We start from the raw sequence: 13,035 nt of genomic DNA on the forward strand, positions 1-13,035 counted from the left end.
GGGTGGCGTGGTTTGTGGGGCGCTGAAGAAATCAGTCCCCTCCATCTCCTACCTCTGGAAAACGCCCAAGCCCTTGGAGAACTGCCGGCACCGCTACCGTGGGGGCCGGGACCCTCCTCTGTGTCCTCCTGTGGCCCGGTCCAAGGGGCCTGGGCCTGGCCGGGGCTGCATTGGACCCCGACCACCCTGGCGTGTGGACTCGCTAAAAATCGGCGATTAGATATTGGATTCCAGCTTCCTTGAGGTCATTTCACTAATGAGTGCACCGGAAAGAGTTTCCTAATCCATCTGTGAGGGTGGCAACTGAAAGAGAATTTGAAAGCTGACAGAATAGGCGAGGGAAGGCATAGGAGATTTCCACACCCAGCAAGGAAGACTTTCCCGAAATGGAAGAAAGAAAGGAGCAAACAGAGACACCGGTAGCCCGCCCGGAAAAGAGTCTGCCCCTGAGAGAAAGTACCCTGACCAGGTTCACCCGTGGGTGGGTGGCCAGCTAGCGGCATTCAGAAGAGCGAGGCCCGCAGTCTGTGCGGAAGACACCTGCACTCGGGTGTGTGTGGCGGCACGATTCACAAGCAGCTCCAGATGTTAAACCAAGGAGAAGCCAGGGAGTTCCCAACGCCCCAGGTGTCCTCAGCCCACGACTGGCTGCTGTGGGAATGCGACGCCCGGCTCCTTGTCTCAGAGCGGGACAACCAGGAGGTGTGACGTACACCCCGGGGTTCCCAGGAGGATCAGGCTGAAGCTGGGACTTGGCCTGAAAGTGTCCCCTCGCATGGCCACCCCCTTCCCCTTCCTGCTCCTCTACTCCTGGTGCCCCTCCATCCAGGGGCCAGACCTTAAAGAGTCACCGCAAGAGAATCCTGGTCCCCAAGGAGCCTTCTGGGGGACCGGTACTGAGAGAGGTTGTGGGCATGGCCCGCTGGGGCTCTGCCCGACCCAGGGCTGAGAGATGCAACCTCCCAGCTCTGGGTCCCTGCAGGAAGCGTTGGCAAGCACAGGGCCGGTCCTCCAAAGGCCCAGGTGCAGGGAGCCCAGGCCAAGCAGCCTGTGGAAGAAGCCACTTGCCCTGCCACCCCGGGAACACGACTGCAGGCCCCGGCCCTTCCCACCTCCTCCTCCTCCTCCTCTTCCCCCCCCGCCCCCCCCCCGACATGGCACAGGGCTCAGAGACACCTCAGACTCTTGCTACCCAAAGTGCAAAGGGCATCAGTTGCTCCTCTAACCCCCCCCCCGCCCAGCAGACCGCGTTGTCCAGCCAGCCCCCGGGCCTCCCTGGGGTGCCCAGCACAAAAGCGCAGACACCCACCGGACCCTCAATCTCAGTTTTCGGATGTTTTTGCCACTCTAAGGATCCGCAGGCCAGCTGGGCCTTCTGGCAGGACAGAGAGCCCCGGAATCCGACGTGGAGAGCTGGGTATACGTCCCCATGAGGATGCGGTCCCCACCTCCGCGGCTATCCCCTTGCGGGGAGCGGCAGCCGCGGGGCCTCAGAGAAGACACCAGGCTGGGCCCCCACGGCACAGCGGGAGCACGTCCCCCGCAGGCCACTTAGCGACGGCGGCCAGCCGGCGGACGGTTGGGTTGCGCGAGACGCTGCGGCCGCCCTGCTACCGGGTTCCTGGGAGGGCGTCCTGGAACCAGCGTCCACACCAAGCCCTTGGAAGGCCCAGGCGACGGAGGAGCCCCGTCAGGCAGGGGCCGAGGACGGTGACGGCCCGGGCGGGGAGGAGCGTGTCAGGCAGGGGCAGAGGACGGTGACAGGTGATAGGCCGGGCGGGAAGGAGTCAGTCAGGCAGGGGCCGTGGAGGAGACGGGCTGGGTAAGGGTTAGGGTTAGTGTCAGGGCACAAGTCACAATCGCAAAGACCTGGAAGCCACCCGAGTGCCCATCGACCCACGAGTGGGTAAATAAAATGTGGCGCGTGGACACCACGGAGTGCTATTCGGCTATGAGGAGCAGCGGTGAGGGGGCACCTCTCGTGGTTCTCCTGGCCAGAGCTGGAACCCGTTCCAGTAAGCCAAGTATCCCAAGAATGGACACACGAGCACCACGTGCTCGCGCTCACCAGCAAATGGGTACGAACCGATGGACACCTAAGTGGACACAGAGGAATCACCTTCTTCGGGTGGGTGTCGGGCGGGTGGGGGGAGGGGATGGGCATACACATCCATTAGGAATGGGGTGGGTACGCACCGACTGGGGGATGGGCGCACTTGAAGCTCTGACCCGAGGGGGGAGGCTGGGAGAGGGCAACGCACCCGACCTTAACATTGGTGCCCCCACAATATGCTGGAACAACATGAGAGGTAAATGAATAAGAACACGGGGGGGGGAGGGGGGCACGGGCAACACATGTCACCTTAATACTTGGACTCCCATCATCTGCTTGAAAAGAGAGAGAAAAGAAAATGCAATAATAGAGATAAGAGACACTTTTTCAAAATAATGAATCCGGCCGGGCGCTGTGGCTCACGCCTGTAATCCTAGCACTTGGGAGGCCGAGGCGGGCGGATTGCTCAAGGTCAGGAGTTCAAAACCAGCCTGAGCAAGAGCGAGACCCCGTCTCTACTATAAATAGTAAGAAATTAATTGGCCAACTGATATATATATAAAAAATTAGCGGGGCATGGTGGCGCATGCCTGCAGTCCCAGCTACCCGGGAGGCTGAGGCAGAAGGATCACTCGAGCCCAGGAGTTTGAAGTTGCTGTGAGCTAGGCTGACGCCACGGCACTCACTCTAGCCTGGGCAACAAACCGAGACTCTGTCTCAAAAAAAAAAAAAAAAAAAAAAAATGAATCCGAAGAGAAAAGTAAAAGGAGGCCTGTGGAGCAGGTCTGGGTGTGACTCCGGATCCCCGAACATCAGGTGCCACCACCAAAGATTCCTACGTGTAGCTCATAGAACCCCAAAAGCAACGGGAGGAGTTCTGGTCACATACTCCCTCAAAATGACATCCTGGCCTTCTTCTGGAACTCCCTCCCCTCTCAGACTCTCAAGGTTTCCTCCAGCGTGTCGGCTCCCACAGAGCAGACCTTAGGTCTGAGACCTGACTGTCCAGAAGCCACGCATGCTGCCGCGTGGCGGCGGTGTCACGGCTCGGGACAAGAGGAGGCCCCACGGTGCGGGCTGGGGCGCCAGGCACCGCGGCGGGCGCTGAGGGTGGGGGTCACCCCCACCCCGGGCCGCCCCCGCACTCCCAGAAACGCTACAGAACCAGAGGCAAAAAAAAAAAAGAAGAAGCCTACGGCACCCGGTATTCCCGGGCGGTCTCCCATCCAAGTTCTAACCAGGCCCGACCCTGCTTAGCTTCCGAGACCAGACGGGATCGGGCGCGTTCGGGGTGGTGTGGCCGTGGACGGCGGAGGGCGCCCCTGCCCCGCTCAAGAAGCCGAGCCTCTCTGCGCTTCCCCGCCGCCTCCTCCCGCCCCAGGCCCCGCGCCGGGCCGGGCCTGTTGAGTTCGCCGGCCGGGTCCCGCGGGCTCCGAGGGACGGGGGTGACAGGCGGGGCGGGCAGGGAGCGGCGGGCCGGGGTTGGGGGCTGTCTCTGTATACACACACACTCACACTCACACTCACTCACTCACTCACACTCACACAAGATGCGCCTCCACGGCTGGACCCGCCAAGGTGGAGCCCTCCCAGCCCCCCTCGTCTCCTCGCCTGGCCTCCTTCACCTACCCGCTGCCCACCCCCAGCGCGTCGCCGCCGCTGACTGCGCACGCGCGCACCGGCACCGGGCGCTCGCCCTTTGACCCCAGCCAGGGGCCGCCCTCCCCCACAACCCCTTTCAGCTGTGCCCCCCGCCCTGTGGGCGGGCTGCCGCCTATTCCCCCGGGCCAGGGCTGGGGCACAGCGCAAGGGGGAGGGGAGCGAGTGTATGGGGCATCTCTCTCTGGGGATGTGTCCCATGGGTGGGGTGGGGTGGGGTGGGGTGGCGTGGTTTGTGGGGCGCTGAAGAAATCAGTCCCCTCCATCTCCTACCTCTGGAAAACGCCCAAGCCCTTGGAGAACTGCCGGCACCGCTACCGTGGGGGCCGGGACCCTCCTCTGTGTCCTCCTGTGGCCCGGTCCAAGGGGCCTGGGCCTGGCCGGGGCTGCATTGGACCCCGACCACCCTGGCGTGTGGACTCGCTAAAAATCGGCGATTAGATATTGGATTCCAGCTTCCTTGAGGTCATTTCACTAATGAGTGCACCGGAAAGAGTTTCCTAATCCATCTGTGAGGGTGGCAACTGAAAGAGAATTTGAAAGCTGACAGAATAGGCGAGGGAAGGCATAGGAGATTTCCACACCCAGCAAGGAAGACTTTCCCGAAATGGAAGAAAGAAAGGAGCAAACAGAGACACCGGTAGCCCGCCCGGAAAAGAGTCTGCCCCTGAGAGAAAGTACCCTGACCAGGTTCACCCGTGGGTGGGTGGCCAGCTAGCGGCATTCAGAAGAGCGAGGCCCGCAGTCTGTGCGGAAGACACCTGCACTCGGGTGTGTGTGGCGGCACGATTCACAAGCAGCTCCAGATGTTAAACCAAGGAGAAGCCAGGGAGTTCCCAACGCCCCAGGTGTCCTCAGCCCACGACTGGCTGCTGTGGGAATGCGACGCCCGGCTCCTTGTCTCAGAGCGGGACAACCAGGAGGTGTGACGTACACCCCGGGGTTCCCAGGAGGATCAGGCTGAAGCTGGGACTTGGCCTGAAAGTGTCCCCTCGCATGGCCACCCCCTTCCCCTTCCTGCTCCTCTACTCCTGGTGCCCCTCCATCCAGGGGCCAGACCTTAAAGAGTCACCGCAAGAGAATCCTGGTCCCCAAGGAGCCTTCTGGGGGACCGGTACTGAGAGAGGTTGTGGGCATGGCCCGCTGGGGCTCTGCCCGACCCAGGGCTGAGAGATGCAACCTCCCAGCTCTGGGTCCCTGCAGGAAGCGTTGGCAAGCACAGGGCCGGTCCTCCAAAGGCCCAGGTGCAGGGAGCCCAGGCCAAGCAGCCTGTGGAAGAAGCCACTTGCCCTGCCACCCCGGGAACACGACTGCAGGCCCCGGCCCTTCCCACCTCCTCCTCCTCCTCCTCTTCCCCCCCCGCCCCCCCCCCCGACATGGCACAGGGCTCAGAGACACCTCAGACTCTTGCTACCCAAAGTGCAAAGGGCATCAGTTGCTCCTCTAACCCCCCCCCCGCCCAGCAGACCGCGTTGTCCAGCCAGCCCCCGGGCCTCCCTGGGGTGCCCAGCACAAAAGCGCAGACACCCACCGGACCCTCAATCTCAGTTTTCGGATGTTTTTGCCACTCTAAGGATCCGCAGGCCAGCTGGGCCTTCTGGCAGGACAGAGAGCCCCGGAATCCGACGTGGAGAGCTGGGTATACGTCCCCATGAGGATGCGGTCCCCACCTCCGCGGCTATCCCCTTGCGGGGAGCGGCAGCCGCGGGGCCTCAGAGAAGACACCAGGCTGGGCCCCCACGGCACAGCGGGAGCACGTCCCCCGCAGGCCACTTAGCGACGGCGGCCAGCCGGCGGACGGTTGGGTTGCGCGAGACGCTGCGGCCGCCCTGCTACCGGGTTCCTGGGAGGGCGTCCTGGAACCAGCGTCCACACCAAGCCCTTGGAAGGCCCAGGCGACGGAGGAGCCCCGTCAGGCAGGGGCCGAGGACGGTGACGGCCCGGGCGGGGAGGAGCGTGTCAGGCAGGGGCAGAGGACGGTGACAGGTGATAGGCCGGGCGGGAAGGAGTCAGTCAGGCAGGGGCCGTGGAGGAGACGGGCTGGGTAAGGGTTAGGGTTAGTGTCAGGGCACAAGTCACAATCGCAAAGACCTGGAAGCCACCCGAGTGCCCATCGACCCACGAGTGGGTAAATAAAATGTGGCGCGTGGACACCACGGAGTGCTATTCGGCTATGAGGAGCAGCGGTGAGGGGGCACCTCTCGTGGTTCTCCTGGCCAGAGCTGGAACCCGTTCCAGTAAGCCAAGTATCCCAAGAATGGACACACGAGCACCACGTGCTCGCGCTCACCAGCAAATGGGTACGAACCGATGGACACCTAAGTGGACACAGAGGAATCACCTTCTTCGGGTGGGTGTCGGGCGGGTGGGGGGAGGGGATGGGCATACACATCCATTAGGAATGGGGTGGGTACGCACCGACTGGGGGATGGGCGCACTTGAAGCTCTGACCCGAGGGGGGAGGCTGGGAGAGGGCAACGCACCCGACCTTAACATTGGTGCCCCCACAATATGCTGGAACAACATGAGAGGTAAATGAATAAGAACACGGGGGGGGGAGGGGGGCACGGGCAACACATGTCACCTTAATACTTGGACTCCCATCATCTGCTTGAAAAGAGAGAGAAAAGAAAATGCAATAATAGAGATAAGAGACACTTTTTCAAAATAATGAATCCGGCCGGGCGCTGTGGCTCACGCCTGTAATCCTAGCACTTGGGAGGCCGAGGCGGGCGGATTGCTCAAGGTCAGGAGTTCAAAACCAGCCTGAGCAAGAGCGAGACCCCGTCTCTACTATAAATAGTAAGAAATTAATTGGCCAACTGATATATATATAAAAAATTAGCGGGGCATGGTGGCGCATGCCTGCAGTCCCAGCTACCCGGGAGGCTGAGGCAGAAGGATCACTCGAGCCCAGGAGTTTGAAGTTGCTGTGAGCTAGGCTGACGCCACGGCACTCACTCTAGCCTGGGCAACAAACCGAGACTCTGTCTCAAAAAAAAAAAAAAAAAAAAATGAATCCGAAGAGAAAAGTAAAAGGAGGCCTGTGGAGCAGGTCTGGGTGTGACTCCGGATCCCCGAACATCAGGTGCCACCACCAAAGATTCCTACGTGTAGCTCATAGAACCCCAAAAGCAACGGGAGGAGTTCTGGTCACATACTCCCTCAAAATGACATCCTGGCCTTCTTCTGGAACTCCCTCCCCTCTCAGACTCTCAAGGTTTCCTCCAGCGTGTCGGCTCCCACAGAGCAGACCTTAGGTCTGAGACCTGACTGTCCAGAAGCCACGCATGCTGCCGCGTGGCGGCGGTGTCACGGCTCGGGACAAGAGGAGGCCCCACGGTGCGGGCTGGGGCGCCAGGCACCGCGGCGGGCGCTGAGGGTGGGGGTCACCCCCACCCCGGGCCGCCCCCGCACTCCCAGAAACGCTACAGAACCAGAGGCAAAAAAAAAAAAGAAGAAGCCTACGGCACCCGGTATTCCCGGGCGGTCTCCCATCCAAGTTCTAACCAGGCCCGACCCTGCTTAGCTTCCGAGACCAGACGGGATCGGGCGCGTTCGGGGTGGTGTGGCCGTGGACGGCGGAGGGCGCCCCTGCCCCGCTCAAGAAGCCGAGCCTCTCTGCGCTTCCCCGCCGCCTCCTCCCGCCCCAGGCCCCGCGCCGGGCCGGGCCTGTTGAGTTCGCCGGCCGGGTCCCGCGGGCTCCGAGGGACGGGGGTGACAGGCGGGGCGGGCAGGGAGCGGCGGGCCGGGGTTGGGGGCTGTCTCTGTATACACACACACTCACACTCACACTCACTCACTCACTCACACTCACACAAGATGCGCCTCCACGGCTGGACCCGCCAAGGTGGAGACCTTCAAGCCCCCCTCCTCTCCTTGCCTGGCCTCCTTCACCTCCCCGCCCCCCACCCCCAGCGCGCCGGGGCCGCTGACTGCGCACGGGCGGGAGGGGCGGGGCGCTCGCCCTTTGACCCCAGCCAGGGGCGGCCCTCCCCCACAACCCCTTTCAGCTGCGCCCCCCACCCTGTGGCCCGGCGGCCGCCTATTCCCCCGGGCCAGGGCTGGGGCACAGCGCACGGGGGAGGGGAGCCAGTGTATGGGGCGTCTCTCTCTCTCTCTCGGGATGTGTCCCATGGGTGGGGTGGGGTGGCGTGGTTTGTGGGGCGCTGAAGAAATCAGTCCCCTCCATCTCCTCCCTCTGGAAAACACCCAAGCCCTTGGAGAACTGCCCGCACCGCTACCGTGGGGGCCGGGACCCTCCTCTGTGTCCTCCTGTGGCCCAGTCCAAGGGGCCTGGGCCTGGCCGGGGCTGCATTGGACCCCAACCACCCTGGCGTGTGGACTCGCTAAAAATCGGCGATTAGATATTGGATTCCAGCGTCATTGAGGTCATTTCACTAATGAGTGCACCGCAAAGAGTTTCCTAATCCATCTGTGAGGGTGGCAACCGAAAGAGAATTTTAGAGCTGACAGAATAGGCGAGGAAAGGCATAGGAGATTTCCACACCCAGTAAGGAAGCCTTTCCCGAAATGGAAGAAAGAAAGGAGCAAACAGAGACACCGGTAGCCCGCCCGGATGAGAGTCTGCCCCCGAGAGAAAGTACCCTGACCAGGTTCACCCGTGGGTGGGTCGCGAGCTAGCGGCATTCAGAAGAGCGAGGCCCGCAGTCTGTGCAGAAGACACCTGCACTCGGGTGTGTGTGGCGGCACAATTCACAAGCAGCTCCAGATGTTAAACCAAGGAGAAGCCAGGGAGTTCCCAACGCCCCAGGTGTCCTCAGCCCACGACTGGCTGCTGTGGGAATGCGAAGCCCGGCTCCTTGTCTCAGAGCGGGGCAACCAGGAGGTGTGATGTCCACCCCGGGGTTCCCAGGAGGATCAGGCTGAAGCTGGGACTTGGCCTCAAAGTGTCCCCTCGCATGGCCACCCCCTTCCCCTTCCTGCTCCTCTACTCCTGGTGCCCCTCCATCCAGGGGCCAGACCTTAAAGAGTCACCCGCAAGAGAATCCTGGTCCCAAAGGAGCCTTCTGGGGGACCCCTGCTGAGAGAGGTTGTGGGCATGGCCCGCTGGGGCTCTGCCCGACCCAGGGCTGAGAGATGCAACCTCCCAGCTCTGGGTCCCTGCAGGAAGTGTTGGCAAGCACAGGGCCAGTCCTCCAAAGGCCCAGGTGCAGGGAGCCCAGGCCAAGCAGCCTGTGGAAGAAGCCACATGCTGTGCCACCCCGGGGAACACGACTGCAGGCCACGGCCCTTCCCACCTCCTCCTCCTCCACCTCCTCCTCCTCCTCCTCCTCCTCCTCCTCCTCCTCCTCCCACCCCGCCCCCGCCCCCGCCCCCACATGGCACAGGGCCCAGAGACACCTCAGACACTTGCTACCCAAAGTGCAAAGGGCATCAGTTGCTCCTCCAAACCCCCCCCCCAGCCCAGCAGACCGCGTTGTCCAGTCAGCCCCCGGGCCTCCCTGGGGTGCCCAGCACAAAAGTGCAGACACCCACCGGACCCTCAATCTCAGTTTTCGGATGTTTTTGCCACTCTAAGGATCCGCAGGCCAGCTGGGCCTTCTGGCAGGACAGAGAGCCCCGGAATCCGACGTGGAGAGCTGGGTATACATCCCCATGAGGAGGCGGTCCCCACCTCCGCGGCTATCCCCTTGCGGGGAGCGGCAGCCGCGGGGCCTCAGAGAAGACACCAGGCTGGGCCCCCACGGCACAGCGGGAGCACGTCCCCCGCAGGCCACTTAGCGACGGCGGCCAGCCGGCGGACGGTTGGGTTGCGCGAGACGCTGCGGCCGCCCTGCTACCGGGTTCCTGGGAGGGCGTCCTGGAACCAGCGTCCACACCAAGCCCTTGGAAGGCCCAGGCGACGGAGGAGCCCCGTCAGGCAGGGGCCGAGGACGGTGACGGCCCGGGCGGGGAGGAGCGTGTCAGGCAGGGGCAGAGGACGGTGACAGGTGATAGGCCGGGCGGGAAGGAGTCAGTCAGGCAGGGGCCGTGGAGGAGACGGGCTGGGTAAGGGTTAGGGTTAGTGTCAGGGCACAAGTCACAATCGCAAAGACCTGGAAGCCACCCGAGTGCCCATCGACCCACGAGTGGGTAAATAAAATGTGGCGCGTGGACACCACGGAGTGCTATTCGGCTATGAGGAGCAGCGGTGAGGGGGCACCTCTCGTGGTTCTCCTGGCCAGAGCTGGAACCCGTTCCAGTAAGCCAAGTATCCCAAGAATGGACACACGAGCACCACGTGCTCGCGCTCACCAGCAAATGGGTACGAACCGATGGACACCTAAGTGGACACAGAGGAATCACCTTCTTCGGGTGGGTGTCGGGCGGGTGGGGGGAGGGGATGGGCATACACATCCATTAGGAATGGGGTGGGTACGCACCGACTGGGGGATGGGCGCACTTGAAGCTCTGACCCGAGGGGGGAGGCTGGGAGAGGGCAACGCACCCGACCTTAACATTGGTGCCCCCACAATATGCTGGAACAACATGAGAGGTAAATGAATAAGAACACGGGGGGGGGGGAGGGGGGCACGGGCAACACATGTCACCTTAATACTTGGACTCCCATCATCTGCTTGAAAAGAGAGAGAAAAGAAAATGCAATAATAGAGATAAGAGACACTTTTTCAAAATAATGAATCCGGCCGGGCGCTGTGGCTCACGCCTGTAATCCTAGCACTTGGGAGGCCGAGGCGGGCGGATTGCTCAAGGTCAGGAGTTCAAAACCAGCCTGAGCAAGAGCGAGACCCCGTCTCTACTATAAATAGTAAGAAATTAATTGGCCAACTGATATATATATAAAAAATTAGCGGGGCATGGTGGCGCATGCCTGCAGTCCCAGCTACCCGGGAGGCTGAGGCAGAAGGATCACTCGAGCCCAGGAGTTTGAAGTTGCTGTGAGCTAGGCTGACGCCACGGCACTCACTCTAGCCTGGGCAACAAACCGAGACTCTGTCTCAAAAAAAAAAAAAAAAAAAAATGAATCCGAAGAGAAAAGTAAAAGGAGGCCTGTGGAGCAGGTCTGGGTGTGACTCCGGATCCCCGAACATCAGGTGCCACCACCAAAGATTCCTACGTGTAGCTCATAGAACCCCAAAAGCAACGGGAGGAGTTCTGGTCACATACTCCCTCAAAATGACATCCTGGCCTTCTTCTGGAACTCCCTCCCCTCTCAGACTCTCAAGGTTTCCTCCAGCGTGTCGGCTCCCACAGAGCAGACCTTAGGTCTGAGACCTGACTGTCCAGAAGCCACGCATGCTGCCGCGTGGCGGCGGTGTCACGGCTCGGGACAAGAGGAGGCCCCACGGTGCGGGCTGGGGCGCCAGGCACCGCGGCGGGCGCTGAGGGTGGGGGTCACCCCCACCCCGGGCCGCCCCCGCACTCCCAGAAACGCTACAGAACCAGAGGCAAAAAAAAAAAAAGAAGAAGCCTACGGCACCCGGTATTCCCGGGCGGTCTCCCATCCAAGTTCTAACCAGGCCCGACCCTGCTTAGCTTCCGAGACCAGACGGGATCGGGCGCGTTCGGGGTGGTGTGGCCGTGGACGGCGGAGGGCGCCCCTGCCCCGCTCAAGAAGCCGAGCCTCTCTGCGCTTCCCCGCCGCCTCCTCCCGCCCCAGGCCCCGCGCCGGGCCGGGCCTGTTGAGTTCGCCGGCCGGGTCCCGCGGGCTCCGAGGGACGGGGGTGACAGGCGGGGCGGGCAGGGAGCGGCGGGCCGGGGTTGGGGGCTGTCTCTGTATACACACACACTCACACTCACACTCACTCACTCACACTCACACTCACACAAGATGCGCCTCCACGGCTGGACCCGCCAAGGTGGAGCCCTCCCAGCCCCCCTCGTCTCCTCGCCTGGCCTCCTTCACCTACCCGCTGCCCACCCCCAGCGCGTCGCCGCCGCTGACTGCGCACGCGCGCACCGGCACCGGGCGCTCGCCCTTTGACCCCAGCCAGGGGCCGCCCTCCCCCACAACCCCTTTCAGCTGTGCCCCCCGCCCTGTGGGCGGGCTGCCGCCTATTCCCCCGGGCCAGGGCTGGGGCACAGCGCAAGGGGGAGGGGAGCGAGTGTATGGGGCATCTCTCTCTGGGGATGTGTCCCATGGGTGGGGTGGGGTGGGGTGGGGTGGCGTGGTTTGTGGGGCGCTGAAGAAATCAGTCCCCTCCATCTCCTACCTCTGGAAAACGCCCAAGCCCTTGGAGAACTGCCGGCACCGCTACCGTGGGGGCCGGGACCCTCCTCTGTGTCCTCCTGTGGCCCGGTCCAAGGGGCCTGGGCCTGGCCGGGGCTGCATTGGACCCCGACCACCCTGGCGTGTGGACTCGCTAAAAATCGGCGATTAGATATTGGATTCCAGCTTCCTTGAGGTCATTTCACTAATGAGTGCACCGGAAAGAGTTTCCTAATCCATCTGTGAGGGTGGCAACTGAAAGAGAATTTGAAAGCTGACAGAATAGGCGAGGGAAGGCATAGGAGATTTCCACACCCAGCAAGGAAGACTTTCCCGAAATGGAAGAAAGAAAGGAGCAAACAGAGACACCGGTAGCCCGCCCGGAAAAGAGTCTGCCCCTGAGAGAAAGTACCCTGACCAGGTTCACCCGTGGGTGGGTGGCCAGCTAGCGGCATTCAGAAGAGCGAGGCCCGCAGTCTGTGCGGAAGACACCTGCACTCGGGTGTGTGTGGCGGCACGATTCACAAGCAGCTCCAGATGTTAAACCAAGGAGAAGCCAGGGAGTTCCCAACGCCCCAGGTGTCCTCAGCCCACGACTGGCTGCTGTGGGAATGCGACGCCCGGCTCCTTGTCTCAGAGCGGGACAACCAGGAGGTGTGACGTACACCCCGGGGTTCCCAGGAGGATCAGGCTGAAGCTGGGACTTGGCCTGAAAGTGTCCCCTCGCATGGCCACCCGCTTCCCCTTCCTGCTCCTCTACTCCTGGTGCCCCTCCATCCAGGGGCCAGACCTTAAAGAGTCACCGCAAGAGAATCCTGGTCCCCAAGGAGCCTTCTGGGGGACCGGTACTGAGAGAGGTTGTGGGCATGGCCCGCTGGGGCTCTGCCCGACCCAGGGCTGAGAGATGCAACCTCCCAGCTCTGGGTCCCTGCAGGAAGCGTTGGCAAGCACAGGGCCGGTCCTCCAAAGGCCCAGGTGCAGGGAGCCCAGGCCAAGCAGCCTGTGGAAGAAGCCACTTGCCCTGCCACCCCGGGAACACGACTGCAGGCCCCGGCCCTTCCCACCTCCTCCTCCTCCTCCTCTTCCCCCCCCGCCCCCCCCCCCGACATGGCACAGGGCTCAGAGACACCTCAGACTCTTGCTACCCAAA

General features: G+C 62.4%; 3 pseudogenes; all 3 read right to left on the reverse strand.

The window, feature by feature from the left end:
* Positions 1-3,242: 3,242 nt before the first annotated feature.
* Positions 3,243-3,361, reverse strand: LOC142867965 (uncharacterized; annotated as a pseudogene).
* Positions 3,362-7,173: 3,812 nt separating this feature from the next.
* Positions 7,174-7,292, reverse strand: LOC142867976 (uncharacterized; annotated as a pseudogene).
* Positions 7,293-11,144: 3,852 nt separating this feature from the next.
* Positions 11,145-11,263, reverse strand: LOC142867895 (uncharacterized; annotated as a pseudogene).
* Between the last annotated feature and the right edge of the window lie 1,772 nt (positions 11,264-13,035).

Source organism: Microcebus murinus, unplaced genomic scaffold, assembly GCF_040939455.1.
Source record: "Microcebus murinus isolate Inina unplaced genomic scaffold, M.murinus_Inina_mat1.0 scaf023_hap2_Mmur4.0, whole genome shotgun sequence".
Taxonomy (NCBI): Eukaryota; Metazoa; Chordata; class Mammalia; order Primates; family Cheirogaleidae; genus Microcebus; species Microcebus murinus.